At 41.4% G+C, this 15,874-nt stretch overlaps 1 long non-coding RNA gene across 1 annotated transcript; it reads left to right on the plus strand.

Annotated features, from left to right (window-relative positions):
- Window positions 1–456: 456 nt before the first annotated feature.
- LOC110366013 (uncharacterized) lies at window positions 457–8,651 on the plus strand. The gene is made up of 3 exons (XR_002425993.2): window positions 457–2,883; window positions 3,764–3,931; window positions 4,623–8,651. It is a non-coding gene; the product is annotated as an uncharacterized LOC110366013 (long non-coding RNA).
- The last annotated feature ends 7,223 nt before the right edge of the window (window positions 8,652–15,874 follow it).

Genomic DNA, 15,874 nt, shown 5'->3' on the forward strand with positions numbered 1-15,874 from the left:
AAGCAGAATCTCCTTCCTCAAAGAATCCTTACTGCATTTTTATTCTGCTTTGTCTCTGTAGCACCAATAAAGTAATCTTCCCTGCAGTCTTTTCCCGTAACAGGGGAACGTGACTCTCTCCTGAAGCCCATGGCTGCCAACTTCTTACCCACAGCCCAAATCAGAAGAAGCTGGAGAAGCAGGTCTTATGAACTGGCGATGAGTGCTACTTGGCAGTCATCCTTGGTAGATTCCATGGTCTGTGGCTTCAAATGGATATCACACATACATGCACAGACATATGCTGCTCTCTCACATGTTCATGTATGTGTGCGGTAAGAAGAAACATGTTCACCAGACCCAGCCATGTTCTAACACACCTTTCAGCCTATGAATAACCCTAATGTGTACTCTGACAATGACATATTTCTCTGGTTTTTGGCGTTGTATTTTTTTTGCCCTGGAAAGCAACATAGATACATATTTCTGAAGAGCTGCTTGAGAGGCACAGAAGTTAGAAAGATGCAAGTTCTTGAAGACAGAATAATCCCACTACGCAGAAAACAGGAAAGAGAATGATGAAGATTATCACCACTGAAATAGTTGTGGAGTTACTGCATTCCTCTGCCTGTGGCATGATGGGCTCAGCAGCAGTAAGTTCAGCACATACAACTCTTAGAGACAGAGCTTGACTTGAACAGCACAAAATATCCCACACTGGAAGAGCTATCATAGTCAATGCAACAACAACATTTTCTAGTGTGCTACTTGCTCCCATTTAACAGACTTCATTGCTTTCACAGTGCGGCTTCTATAATCAGCTGTGTCAATGGAAGTGTAGCAGCAGAGAAACAGAAATGAAGGTTGAGGCGATCTTCAGTCACCCATGTGTATTGAGAAGAGGACACTTGCTTGTGGTTTGTGTATTGTTGCTCTTTGTCTGGTAGCCACATACCTGTGGTCTCTAAGAGTTTGCTCAATGGATCTCCAAGGAAAGAGGTCTTTTTGAAATGGCTAGAGGTGTGGGCTTCAGAGATGGTTATCTCAAAGTCCTAACAAAATAACTGCTGCACAGGCTTTCTGCCAAAATGACTTCTCTGTGTGTGAATGAAAGTTGGGCTGGGCATGGGTTCTCATCTCAGCAATACTTGTTCAGCACACATTAACATTTGTAAAAGAGGAAACACATACCTTACGGTACATGGTTTTGCCACAGACAATTTTTTGTAACCTTAGAAAGATATTTAAGCTCTCAGGCTCTAGTTCTTTATCTGCCCAGTAGGAACAGAGGCTCTTCTTTTACCAATATTAAGTCAATTCTGCACAGCAAGGGCTGACTCTTGCTTCATGCATGTGTGCAGAGTGCATAAGACATTGAGGTTAAAGTCTGAGACTTATATCTGCTACCCTTAAAATAAAAAATCTCCATATTTGAAGTGTTGACATCAATGGGAGCTGATGTAGCTCAGCAGGAGTTCCAATGGGAGCTCAAACTGTTAAAATTTGACTCAACAGCTCAGAGCCCTCAGTATCCTATTTGGTAAGTGTGGTGTTGGTGGGAATAAACATACCCAATTACTACAGCACATGGCCTATATATTTTGTCCATCATACTCCTCACAGGCTGTCTTTGGTGCTGGTTTCAAATGGTTCCCATGTTGGGGATTTCACACTACTGATGCTCAGCTATAATTACTCCAGGATTTCCAAAAACTAACCACGGGACTTTCTCATACACAACCATACTCTCAGGCTTCTACCTGCCCTTCGCCTCCAATGACAGGATAGTGCTGTTTTCTTCCATCAGGTTATCTCACCTGCCTGATAACAAGGAAAATTATCTCAGCTTGTCTCAGAGCCAACCTTCCTGCTCTCTTTGTGGTAACAGTCTAAATTATAGCTAATATTTAACAACTAACGGCTTCCCAAAAATGAAAGTGAAAGACTGGCTACTTGGAGCAAAGACATCCAAGAAGGAACATATTTTAAGAAATAATAACCAGTAATAAAGACAGTGCACATGTTTACTTACCAGTCACGTAATGATCACCTATGCTGACATGTCAGAAATTCTTTGTCATTGACATTCCTGTAACTGCCCAAAAAGGGATTTAAGCCCCTCTTTGTCTGACAACACCCCACTCTGACAAAGCATAAAAAAGGGACACACTGGTGAGAACTAATGGCTTTCCATCTTTCAAGTGTGTACCTAGATCTTCTTATCTGGGAAGTCATTGTATTGCTTCCCTGTTTGTTCTTCCCAGAGCCTTACTGCATCAAGTTATTCATGCAGGTAAGGTTTATGACCTCAATAAACAGTCTTCCCTCACTTCCCAGAACACAAAATAACTGTTCCTAAACTTTACCAAGTAATGGTGACACAGCAGTTAACATCATGTTGTGTCCACCATTCCCACCAACAGCCTGCTCCAACATTGAAAGGTTAACACCAACAATTTGGTTTTCATAATTTCCCTGTCTGCATATCAACCCCTTGCTCCATGCTAAATAAGTGATTTCTCTGCTTTCTGATAACTTCCCTGCAACTATTCATAGACTGTTACTAGGTTGCCCATGTTGTGGTTTCAGAGCCAAGCCATTCATCTTTACTCATGACTCATCAACTGTTTCCTTCAGCCAATTAATCATGAAGCTGGGTTTTCCCCAGCATACCTTCCCTGGCTCATCTGTATCTTTTGGGTAATGAGGTACCCTGAAGTGAGTGCAGCATCCCAGGTGTGGTCTCCCCAGGCCCATCAAGTGAATGAGTCTCACCTTTCTGCTCCCTGACATCACTCCTCTGGGTCTCCAGCCCAACCTCACGATCATGGTTCAGCTTCTGCAGCACCCTGCAATTTCACGGCTCTGCTTGATGTCCATGCTCACCACGATATCTTCATCAGCGTAAGTGCTTCTACCTGTTAGTGGGGAGGTTTGTTTCAGACTGTTTCCATGCCCAGAGGAGCTGTATAAACTGCCTTTTCCAACCCTGCTCTCATGTGTTTTCCCCCCTGTGTATCTAACTTGTTTTCATTGCTCTGTGTTAGCATCACATCCTCACTGTTTTTTGCTAATCCTGTTGGCTCCCCTACCCCGACGATGGTAATATCTTCCCAGACCACAGAAGTCTTAGTCTATTCTCTTTAGTACAATCACACTTATTCCTTGCAACCACCTGGGGAAAAGTAAAGGAAAAACCATGCAAAGCTTTTTACAACCCTCAATCCCAAACATGACCTTCTCTAGTTATGCTCTCCCAGCATGAATTATGGCAGCAAGTACTCCTTTGAAGGCTGGTGCACCTTCCTGGAGCAGACCTGCTCTGCTAAAGAAGAACCTCTGTCTCTTTCTGTGCAAGTGACTTAACCCTGTGTGACAGCAGCGTCAGGATGCAACCCCAAGGATACACCTATTCTGCTAAATTAGACACTGAAACATGATAACATGAATTGTTAACAAAATTCCTGGCACGGTTTTGGCCCAGAATGACTAGAATTCTCACAAATGAGGGTAAGCACAGTCCATGGTCACATCCAGATAACAGACACTGTGTTGTCATGAGCATAGAGGTCCAGGAGTGGACCGCTCCAGCCATAGTGCTGGAGATCGTGCATGTTTAGTTTACAACAGCTGTAATCAAAGTCTTCCCTTAGGCTGTCAACACAGACATTGCTGCCTGTTCCACATACATTCACACAACTCAACCAATGCAATTCACTGTTTGAGTAGCTGCGGAGAAATAACACCAGATTCTGCACTGATTTACTTTATCTGTTCACTCCAGCTGAGAGAGCCACGGCCAGGAAACCAGTGGAGAAATCATCTCACGCAGGCTTTCTTTGTGGTGTGACATGCAGGGCAACAGCCAAGGGAGCAGAGACAAGAGTGAGGACAGCCAGAGGCCTGGGAAAGGTGACAGAACAAAACCAGGAAAAGGACATGCCCTCACCAGGTTTCCCCCTCTTTAATAAAATTATCCAATAAATTGTCCCACCCATCTTTCAAACTGCAGACCCTTTTCTTTTTTCTTTCCTTAAGGTTTTTATATCTTTTCCTTCCACCCTATCAATTTTGCAGAAGGTATGAAAACCTTAGCACATATCCAAGTCCCTGGGAAGCATTTAACCACCTATAATCACTTCTCACAGGTCATATGATGTAAATCAGCTGATAGTTTTCTGTTCTTCCCCTCGGTCATCTTCCTCTGAAACACACTGTTAGTTGTCTTTAATGGGAGTGTTTATAGAGGATAATAGCATTCCATGCACTTCCTGAAACCATGTGTTCTTCATTTGGAAGTATCACATAGAAACATTGCTTCTTGTGGCATTTCCAAATAAAAACCTCATGGTCCTGACTTTGAAACGCTACATAAAGTTCTACCCTTGTGGTATTTCAGGGGAAGAATTGATTCTTTTTTTTCTTCATTCTTTTTCTAATAAGACCGGAGCAAACGTTTTTTTGGCAGGAGAACTAAATTCTGCTCTGGATTATATTATCTGAACCCCTTAAGGAAAATCTTCCCAGCCTCTGCCTCTACCTGATAGTAATGTATCAAATCTGGGTCTATTTGCAATTTAGGTCAGAGAATTACTCTGTGCTCTCCCCTCCAGCTTCATTTCACTTTCCTCTTTCTTTTCCAGGTGACACTGGTTAGTTGTTTATCAATAAGATCAAAATAAATGGGAAATCAAACTCAGTGGTATTTTCAGCTTCCACCCAACCACACGGAACCAGATGTAAACACCGTCCCAAATCCCCATCACATCCGAGTACACTTCGTCCCTTCACAGCCAAGGGGAACAGAAGAGCCTCAAAGTAAAAGCAAACTTTTTCTTGGCATTATGCTTTGCAATAACATTGTCATTCTGATAGAAAATAAAATAAAACAAAACAATTCCAAGCATTTGAAAAAACAATATCCTACAGTTAACAAACTCCATAAGATAATTAGTACTGTAGCAAGAAAAGACAGAATTTTAATTTTTCAACTCATTTTGTAGCACCTGTGTATTTTCTCCTCTTTCACCTATGAATACTCTTAATTTGCAGCTGATTTAGTTTAGTTGATTGATGATAAGGAACTGTTTAGGAGATTTGCATTAATTTTTCCTTCTATTTTTTTAATTTCTGCTCCTTTTGCATCTCTTTTTCCCTCTAAGCTTTGCAACATTTCTCCATTATTACAACTATGTAAAGGACATGTGGAGATACTTCAGTCAATATATTAAAAAAAAAAACTCCAAACCCTGAGAATAAGGAGAAGATTTCATTCTTTCCTTTCTTGTTTTTCATCATTTATTCATTTTTTTTTCCCTAAAAAAAATTGTTTGGAAATTTAAAAATCCTTTTGTTAACACTTTTTTTTTGGCCTGGATGTTCAACCAAATACCTTTCAGAAGGGAGGTGCATTAGAAATAAGATCATTATTAGAAAATACATCTGATTCAATACAGTTCACTCTCCTGTGAGCAGAGACCCTTACTAGTTCAAATGAGGATTTGAGATGAGTTCTGCTGCATTGACACAATCCTTTATGCTATAGGTGAGCGCGATAACCTTAAGTAACTGAAAATACAATCACTTAGGTCAGTGAAAAGAAGCTGTTTGCTAAACACAAACACACCCTTTTCATTTTCTTCTGGAAATCTGGGCATGTTTAATAAGAATTTACATGAATTTGAAATTGTCTATCTTGGGCACCTTGGGCACTGCTGAACAATCAAGCATCCCCAGAACTGAAAACTCAGAGGTTGCTGGAAATGAAAGAACTGACATACAAATCAAGATGTTATTTTTAGAAATAATAAAAATGAGATAGTTTTTATCTCTTCTCTGTTGTGCAACTTGACCTCTTTGTCCATAACTGCAAAAAAATGCAAACACGTTTTGATTTAGTTTAGTTCATAATCTAAAATTTAGAAGCTCACACAATTCCAGCAGCTGGAACTCAGAAAAATATTGCAAAACCCATGATACAGTCACTACAGGTGGCATCTCTGAAGAATTAAATTGTTCCATTCAGCATAATCTTTTAGTACACAGAATTTAAATGCATGAAGACCTGAATACATCTTCAAATACCCACGGAAAAATCTCTGATGGAAAAACTGTCCTCTTACAGTCACCGACTTGTCCCATAAGGGCTCTGGGGAATTCTTGTTTTGGAGGAGACAAGACTAGAATGAAGGTGAGCATAGGGGAAACAAAAAGAATGTAAAGTCCAGGACTTTGCTCTTTACAATGAAGATTTCAATACACCCCTTCCTCACCATTTCCTCTATGATAACATCATCCTGCTTACCTGGAGGGCTTTGGTTTTCGGTGTGAGGGGGTTTATTGTTGATGTTGTGTTTTGGTTTGGTTTGGGTTTTGGTGGCTTTTTTTAGTTTTTGTGGGCTTTTGTTTGTTTGTTTATTTTTTTTTTCTTTTTTAACTCACTCTTATCTTGTGTGAACACAGGGAGGGAATAATAACTTCTCATCACAATGTATTTTTGCAATGGCTGGAGCCCAGCCTCAGTGCTGTGTGTTATCACCCTCTCCTCCTCTCTTTGAGTCCAGGAGCCTTTTGATCTCTGTAGTAGCAATTGTCACAGACTGCAGGGAAGTATTTTGTGGCTTTTGATATGTACTGGATGTAGTATGGATTTTCTACTGATCCATTTGGAAGTTTGAGGTATCAGGAGACTAGACTTAGAGGACCTGAAGGAGTCCTGCTTGTCTTATGCTCCAAATTTGATTTCTGTCCAGAACATGAAAAAGAGAGAATCTGCTCATTCTCTATTTTTGGGATTAAGGACTATTTACAGTTGCTCTGGAGTCTAGAGTCTGTCCAAAGTATTTTAGCAGATGCTTTGTGTGGTCTTTGAACTCTTGCAAGCCACAAGGGAAGGAAAAAAGAAGAGGATTTCTGCATTTTAAGGCCAAGGGCTTTTTGGATTATGTAGAATCATCTCCAATGTAAACCAATTGCAAGGTTTCCATTCAGTTCCTTCTGTCCTAGGCTCAGCTGCTTGTGTCAAAGATGCCAAGCACTTGGAGATGATGACAGGTAAGGGAAAGAGATGCATATGGTTAAAACATAGCGAGTAGCATCCGGATGCTGCATATGAAATAGGACGTGTGATGTTGTAATGGAAGAGTGGCATCTGTTCCCTGGCTGCAGAGCGTTGGTGGTCCTTACAGCTGTTCCCTGGAAGACTTGTCTGGCATTCGCAGTCTCAGACTTGATAACATGAGTCCCTGGTGGCCTTGGAGAAACATAGAAGGATTTCAGATTTCTGTTGGCCACAGAAGATTGGGAGTCACGGACTTTGTCCAAGCAGAGTCGCATTCCCCAGGGGCCACTGATGACAGCACAGCTAAAGTGGAACTTCATCTTTTCCAACCTGCCTGTGGTCTACCACACAATTTGTTTGTTATGCTGAGCCTGATAAAGCTTACCACTCAGATCCAGCAGCAGCTGTCCCTTGAGGTACAAATTAGGCTACTCACTTGGGCAACAGACTGCAGGGGACACCAAGTGAGACGTGACCCCACTGCTTATGTCTGCTGTGAAACAGCAGCCAGGCTGGGCTGAAGACTGGCCATACTTGAAGCACATCCCTTCATCTCTTAAGCAACAGCACAGGCAGTAACTCTGGATCTCAAAGGCCTTTCTCACAGTTGGATTCGATGATCTTAAAGGTCTTTTCCAACCCAGATGATTCTATGATTACCTTTCCCTTCCCTAAGCAGGTTAACCTGGAGCTGACCCTTCATTCTTTACCCTGTTTTCCACTGCCCAGCTGAGACAAGTGACCGGTTATAAGTAAACTCCTCCTTTGCTCCTGTCCAGTGAAAAGCCCAGTGAGCTTCAAACTCCACCTGGAAAAGGTATTTTCCAAGGGCAATCCCTGGTTCAGCCTACATATGCTCACTTCTTTTTGGCAAGCCAAGTGCCCTGCAGCGTATCTGCTGAACGGACTCAGCTGGGACACCACAGAGTCTCAGACGACCTCCCAGGGCCTGGACAAGACTGGTCAATAATGGTGTTATTAGTTAAACTTCAGGGACATCCAATGGGTGTTGGTGACTCATCTCAGCCGTCTGAAAGTGACCCAGTCACACTTGGATCCCCACATTCTCAATGGAGAGAAATAAATTTCTCAGGCACAGGCTGTCTGACCTATTCTATCATGTATTTTAGGAAGAGATGGTGATCTCCACTGAGTGGGTTCACTGTACCTCCACTGATTATGAAAGGAGAAGCCAACTCTGAAAAAGATTCTACAGTATCTAAAGTTACATGAGAGGAACCCCAGCCCTGGTCTTCATCTGGAGACTATCAAGTAGTGCATGACCGAAGACTTCCTTATTAGCATGAGTTCAGTTGCTCCTCTGCTACTGGTAGGTATTTAAATATGGCTACTCAGCAAAGTAGGAACCATTTGATGAATGAAGCTTTGCAGCAATAGCTCCAGTGGTCCATCTTCACAAATTTAAGTAGAGCTGTTGAAAGGTGAGAAAGTACTTGTGCTGTAAACATGGGAACATACTACTAAATGACATGCCCACCCACTTCTTGGTCTCTTTCCACTGCCAAAGCAGTAAAAAGGGACCTTAGTGTAAGTGTGAATCCAGCTCTTGGAATGTTTTTCCATTTCCTTGTATTTACGTTAATGAACACTGACACTACAGACTCACATTCCCAGCTCAGTACTTCACCAGACTGACCAGCAACAAAACCAAGGAGATGAGACTAAACAGATGATTTGGTGAGGTTTTTATTATTATTATTTTATTCCTCTAGGCTATGGAAAGAAAAGAAGACAGAAGTCACACCTCTGGTTTCAAAAAGATAACAGCTAAGTTCAGAGACAGGTTTAAGGGGAAAAAAAAAAGTCAAGAAATTCAAGGAAAATTATTGTCTGCACACTAATTTAATATTGTTAATTGGCAATGTTTTCCACTTGGTAAAATGTTCCTCATGAAAAAGGTCAGGTTGTCTGGATAAATTCCTAATGCCTGAGAGAAGATTGCTTTACCTTAAGTTTAACCAGGAATAAAACAGTGTAAAATCCTCTCTTCTCACAAAGGGTGAATTTTCATGAGTTCTTTGCAAGCCTGCAGCTGACTTTCATGGGATGGTTAATAAATGAAAAGCAACTCCTTTTGGTCCATACAGTGGATCCATTGCATTCCCCGTGTCCCCCACTGTTATATACATCCCAAAACTATAGACAGGAAAGGGTTGTGAACAGTGTTTCTATAGGTTTATATAGATGCATATGAATGTATTCATCAGGCATGATAGATAGAGGAAGAAGGTTGTTATGGGAGAGGTCTTAAGAGGGCTCTGTCTGCCCCTAGGCTAAGTCTGGACTGAGCTGGCCAATCTCCTTCAAAGTCAGAGTTGCTGTGGATATTTGAATATACACATGATAAAAGCTTTTTGCTTCCACCTTGGTCCCTCGTGAAATTGGTTTCTATGGTGTTTGTGAAGCTCTGTTTTCTGCTGCTCCACAAATGCAGGGTGTTCATTTTTAACTCTACATCAAATCAAAAGCTTTGATCCAGTCCTGACCTTTAAGAAGAGCTACCACAGATGTATCAATGAAGACTGTTTGGGAGAAAGTATGACAGAGGAGCAGGCAAGATTTGACTTGACACCTTGGCTAAGCACCTTCTGACATAAAATTTTCCTGTATTTCAGAACATTCCAGGTATTTAAATGAAGCAGAAAATATCACAGTGGGGAAAAGTATTCCGAGATTTAACATGCTACAGGACCTCTTCTTTTCTTACACCTTCTTAACACATACATACAAGCATTTTTATTTATAGATATATATCTACACACATATAAACACAATCAATTTTGCATTATCATAACCTCTAGATCTAAAGCAAATTTAATGGCAAAAAAAATGAGAAATAAATGGAGCTGTGTCCATTCCATCCCAGTACTAAAATGTGAGGCTTTGATTACACCCATATTAATAAATTGAAAGGGTTTGAGCTTGATACTGGAACCTGACTACCTTCCTGCACCTAATAATGAAGCAGGTGCTTTTTTTCTCCTTCCAAACTGTCTGTAGTTATATGAGAAGCGGATGAAGCTACATCCAGGCTTTTCCTGGCTTTCCCAGAGGTTATATTTGTAACTCTTCAGCACATGTTGGGTTTTTTAAAAATATAATTCTGTTTTTTTCATGGGGAATAGGACCCTAGTGCTTTTTTCTCCTTCAGCTGTATGAAGTCACATTTTCCAGCTGAAAAAGTAAGGACATTTCCCCTTAACCTCTGATGAACCACCATGCATTTCACAGAACCAACCAGCCAACCAGCTTGGTGTGGTAATTTAAAGTTACCCATTTTATCTCATTTTGTGTCATTTCTTTCCCTGAATCTGAGCAACAGAATCTAATTCCAGCCAAGCCACTTGGTAAACACCACTCAGATCCTAGTGTCATACATCGATGAAGCAGTGTCTTTGAGATCCTCTGTAGGGCTGTTTAGAATCTCATGGTTCTTGATTTCAGCAAAACGAGTGAAATGGTGTTTCTTTGTGATAAAAACAATGACTTTCAAACTATTGGAAATACATCATACAGCACATGTTTGCAACAAATGACGATGGTTGCCAGAATCAGGACTGATTTCACTGAGGCTGAAAGGGGACACAATAGAGTAGAGGAACAAGTCATGATGAATACTTCTGAAAATGCAAACCACATTTTAGTCATCTGAAGTACCCACCACATAGCTACTGGAACTGCATTTTGAGAATCATGTTTTTTTTTTTTTTACTGGCTCTACACTACAGCAGCATGAAACTAATGTATAAGGCTTTAGCAAATGTATCCCTTAGGGACCCTTAGATCACAAGACCCAGACCTACAAGTAGCCCTGGGGAACCACATCTTTGCATTTAGCCAAAGAAACATGTTTTGTTAATGTGGAATGCCGCAGGATTTTTATTATTATTATTTTTTTATTTATTTTTTTTTTCTCTTTCTTTTTTTTCTGTGCAGCCAAACCTACAGCAAGTTTAATCTGAGAAAACGAGAGAAATTAGCTGCTGTGTATCCTGGCATGTTCTGCACAGGTTTTGCCTTGATTTGCATATGTCTACACAACTCCTCTCCGAGAAGACAGTTCAGCTAAGCTGCTTCAGAAATGAACAATTTTCCCTTAGAATAATGTAGTTAAACTGAACAGTTAGGGACAATCATGGACAACACGCAAGTTACATCACTTGCATCATCTATGGAATCTAGGACAGGGTGTCGTCTATCCTTACATAAACAATTAAAAGTGTCCATTTTTGGAAACAGGGCCTGTAATGACCAGATCAACTTTGCATGTCTGTGCTGTAGATGTCCAAACTATGTGACATCCGATGTATGAGCTGTGGCACTAGCTGCTCCATGAGGGCTGGACATAACACGCTGCCCTTCGACTTCCTAATGCTACAGGGCAAGGATCATTTCAAACACCCATATGGGGTGGACATTTGACACCACCATGGAAAGAAGTAGATATACAACAGTTATTCGGTGTGCTATTTAAAGGACCAACCATGACATAGCACATATATGTAGGAAAAAAAATCTAAAAGATCATTTCCTCAGCCTAAATAACTATGAGCTTTGTTTGCCCAAAGTTAAGTTAACTAAGTAAAGCTTTCCAAAGTCTGAATTAATTGCCATAGGCTGCCTTTATAAACAATGCAGAGAAACTGGCTTTGATGAGATCTATGCCCATGGAAGGTAAAATAAGAAATCCTGGATCACTATGAATATACACGTTGTCAGGTTCTGCTCACTGCTCAAGACAGACTCTCCCACTATACAATCAGCTTTGCCAACGGAATATGTTCTAAAAACCAAGGGCTGCATTAGCAGACTCTTCCATTGGGGGTTTCTTATGCTCTGAGTGCAACCCCTTAAGAAATGATACTGCAGGACTAGATTTAATTCATTTTTGGTGCTTATCTCTTTGAAGTAGAAGCCCGTTTCCACCCTAGGATATCAAAGTATTTAATGAAGTAGCTAAGTATTATTGTGCTGCTTAGGTGACTCAACAGCAGTCATCGTTTCCAATGCAGATGTAACCCAGAAAAGCTGACGCTACAGCCAGGCATCAGGAAGTGGGACATGTCCCAGGCTCACAGGCTGTATTAGGTGCAGAAGTGAGAACAGAATCCTGACATCCTTCATGCCACGCTTCTACCTTAACCACACATGCTTTTCCCTGTCCACATATCCTCCTGATGCTCCTAGGAAGGAGATTAATCATTTTGTATCTCATTTTTCCACTGGGGGTGAGTCAAGCACAGATGACTGAAGTGACTTAGACACGTTCTTAGGACAGTGCCAAGAGGAGAAAGCAGCTTTCATAGGACTTAGAGGCAGGAGTGAGACACCAACTTGTGCAAACTAGAGATTCACTAACTAAGGCCCATGAAGCAATGGAAAGTGTTCTGCTATTGCAGAAAGTAGGGAAGGTCAGAAACATTTTATTTATTGGGGAGAAATTTTTGCATCAATTATTCCCTCCAGCTCTGTCCCAGTCCTTAAAAGTATCTACCAGGATATTCAGCAATGAGCCTGGTAACTATAATTCCTTGCTCTGATGCATACTAAAAATCATAAATTCTAGATATTGATTTTATAGCATGGGACAATTTTCCACACTCTTGACCCTGCACTAACCTTTCACTGTTTCACAAGGCATAATTACCTGTGCCATTCCTTCCCTGTCCCTAAGGGACTAATGACCTTATCACCTCTTCCTTGCTAACACATCCTCCTGCTCCTCATATATCTATTCTGCAAGTGGATAACATAACTAAATTACACCCAGAGCAACTGTTCCTAACATATTCTAAGCTTGAAGTGTTCTGCTTCTGTTTCAGACCTACAGAAGTGTTTGCTTGTCTCTTCTCTTCGCTCTGTCACTGACTAAATTAAAGATTATTGAAAGATTGTATCCATACAGGTCTTGCCTAGCTAAATTTATCAACTTCTGTCTGAAGGTGGATGGAGTTTAAGCCCTGCTTAAACCTGCAGCAACTGCCTGTTGAGGAAAATAAATTGTGGTAGCCTTGCTTTACTGGATGCTTTGGAGTAGTGTGACCAGCTGCTATAAAGTCTCTCAGTTTAGTGGTAAGGTAGAAGGAATTCCTGATTTTTTCTTTTTCCTGATTTTTTTTTTTTTCTTTTCTTTTGGAGAATGAGTGACTGTTAATTATTTCCAGAGAAAGACATGTCTTTGGAACAGGCCCTGGAATTATCCAGCAAGGTACAGCAGCATATATGCAAAGAGCAGAGCTCAATGTTTCCTAAGGGCACTAGTTGTTAATATGGTTTGTATAACAGAAGTCATATCTTATTAATCGAGCAGACCAGTTTGCAATAAGCTGCGTAAGACAGGGAATGTTTTTGAGGTTCCCCTGTTAGACACAGGGAAGGTCATGCTGCTTGTGATCTGACAATTGGATAAAAAACCATTAAATTATGAATACTGGCTGGATGCTGATCCAGTGCAGAGCTGATCTTCTCCTGTGTAGGATGTAATGAAACAGCATCTCTGCTGTGATCTCTTCACCAGAGTTTGTGCAGCTGGTAGCTATCACCAGACTGTCCAGAACAAGATGTCTGAGACTTACATGTCTGCTTCGCCTTGGGCCAAGAGAGCTGATTTCTGACATCACTGTATGAAAAGAAAGTAGGTTGCTCTGGGGGTCCACAAACTATACTAATAAACTCTAATTTCCATTGTATATGATGAAGAAAAATCAGCACTTGTAGGGAGCAATTTATTGTTCAGCTGGTAAAAATTCTTTGGGACTTCCAGGGTTGTTTGTCCCCACTGGTGGCGTGGCACATCAAGCCCTTTAGACCATGAGGTCTCCACATGCCTCCAGGAAAATCAACAAGTGTGTGGAATTCCCACTCTCCCAGTTAGGCTGGGTCTGTCTTCTGGATCTGGATCCTGAAGAGATTTTAGAGCCTCTATTCACCATCTCCACGTGCAGAGGTACCTATATATTGCATGGTGGACCCAAGTAGGTGTGAAGAGTTACCCATTTTGGTAACCATGAGAGACTAGATAGACTCTGTCCATTTGATCCAGTTTAGCCCTGAAGTGGCAGCAAAATTGCTCCTTAGCCTTCTCCATTCAGCAGTTACCTCCAGGAGGGGAAATTAGATATTTGATGGGTTGAATCCCTTCTAGCTCCATTGATATGAGCCTAGGTTTATTATTTTCCTAATTTGAGCAGTTTCATGCCTTATTTTCTAGGAGAACATAATCACCAAACAATAGACTGGGATAGGCCTGTGCTCCACCTCTCTTGCAGAAGGACTCAAATCCATCTGTGCTGGCAAAACCTATATACAGGGATCTGGAACTCACAGGGCCAGAAAGAGAGCAATTAAAAAGGAGGCTGATGTTGTGGTACTTGACAGAGGACATATGGGTGCCAGACCTTGCTCCCAGCACTGTTCTGCACGTGATGCTACATCTCTTTGATGCAAAAAGGCCTCAGCAGACATCAGAACCCAGTTCTTGGGAATCTGGCCCTTTGCTTCTATGAGTGGACAAGAGGGAGGTGTATATGGCATCTCTCTCAAAATCTTTTCTGTTCATGCAGTAATTAGTCTCTGTTTGAAATTTCTTTCAAAGGAAATGGAAAGGGGAAGAGGGAGAAATTGCTCATAGGCCATAGGGTAGAGGGAAGGAGGGAGAAGAAGAAAGAATAAAAATTAAAATTAAGAAAAAAAAGGAAAATCTTGACTTAGAGAAATAACAGATTCTGTATATTCTCTTTTCTGGCTTCTTGTCTCTAATGACTATGTCATTGCCTCTGTTTCCTGCACAGAGACCAGAGTCACTTCCAAGGCAATCACAGGTGCCTTTCCCCTTGCATGGACCAGACCCACACCTTCCATGGCTGGAGCCAATTCCTGATTCCTCCTTCACTCCTCTGCCTCCCTGGTGGCTCAGGGATGTGTTTTCAAGAGATGAGAGCTGCAGACACACACGCACGCACTCGGCTGCCCTTTTGCTCTGACAGGCCGTTTCCACCGTCTTGTGGAAATCCGACCTGCCCGCCAAGAACAATAACGAGACAGACATGGGAAGATCCTAGTCGACTACAACACAAGAAAATGCTGTCTGTGTTCAGGGAGCAAACATCCAGCATCTTTTTCCTCCTCTAGCTTGGGTGCTTTCCTCTCTTGGGAACATTCAAAATACTAAAATGTTACATCTCAGGATGAGGTATGGGATTTTCATGTTGTTTTGTTCTGTAGGTTTATTGCAGGTGTCATCAAATCATATAGAAAAAGAAACCTTGGATGTCAGTGAGCATGAGGTTGAGTTTTCATGTGAAATACAGAAGGCAGGCAAACATTTATCCAACCAGGGGATGCTGGAAGAGACAGAAGGACATCTCCCCTGACACTGGATTCTTTACATGTCCTTGTGGGAGACCCCTATCAAACCTCCCTGCTTAGTTTAGAATAAAATTCAATCTTCCCCATCACACTGTGCTCACTGAATAATTTTAACTTGTCCAAGACTTGTTCAAAATCAGATTATGCTTTTCTGTATGAATCCTTTTCCCAGAGGTGGCTGTGATTTGTTGGGTCTATTTGATTGTGTTGAGTCTATTTGGTTGTTCTCTATGTCTCTCCCAACTAATTTCCTCTCACAAGAGGGAAAATGGGCTGCAGATGGCTTTTGCCATTGGAGCATGTTTTTGTTTGCCACATCACAGTGCAAAATAGCTGTCATCTCTTTGGAGAAAGGCTAAGGCAGCTAGCAATGAGATTTCTGTTGGGGGTGGCCAGAAAAGGGTGTGGGAAGTGGGTCGAATTTGTATTTTTCTTCAGTTATGTGAG

This window comes from Columba livia, chromosome 2 (assembly GCF_036013475.1).
Source record: "Columba livia isolate bColLiv1 breed racing homer chromosome 2, bColLiv1.pat.W.v2, whole genome shotgun sequence".
Taxonomy (NCBI): Eukaryota; Metazoa; Chordata; class Aves; order Columbiformes; family Columbidae; genus Columba; species Columba livia.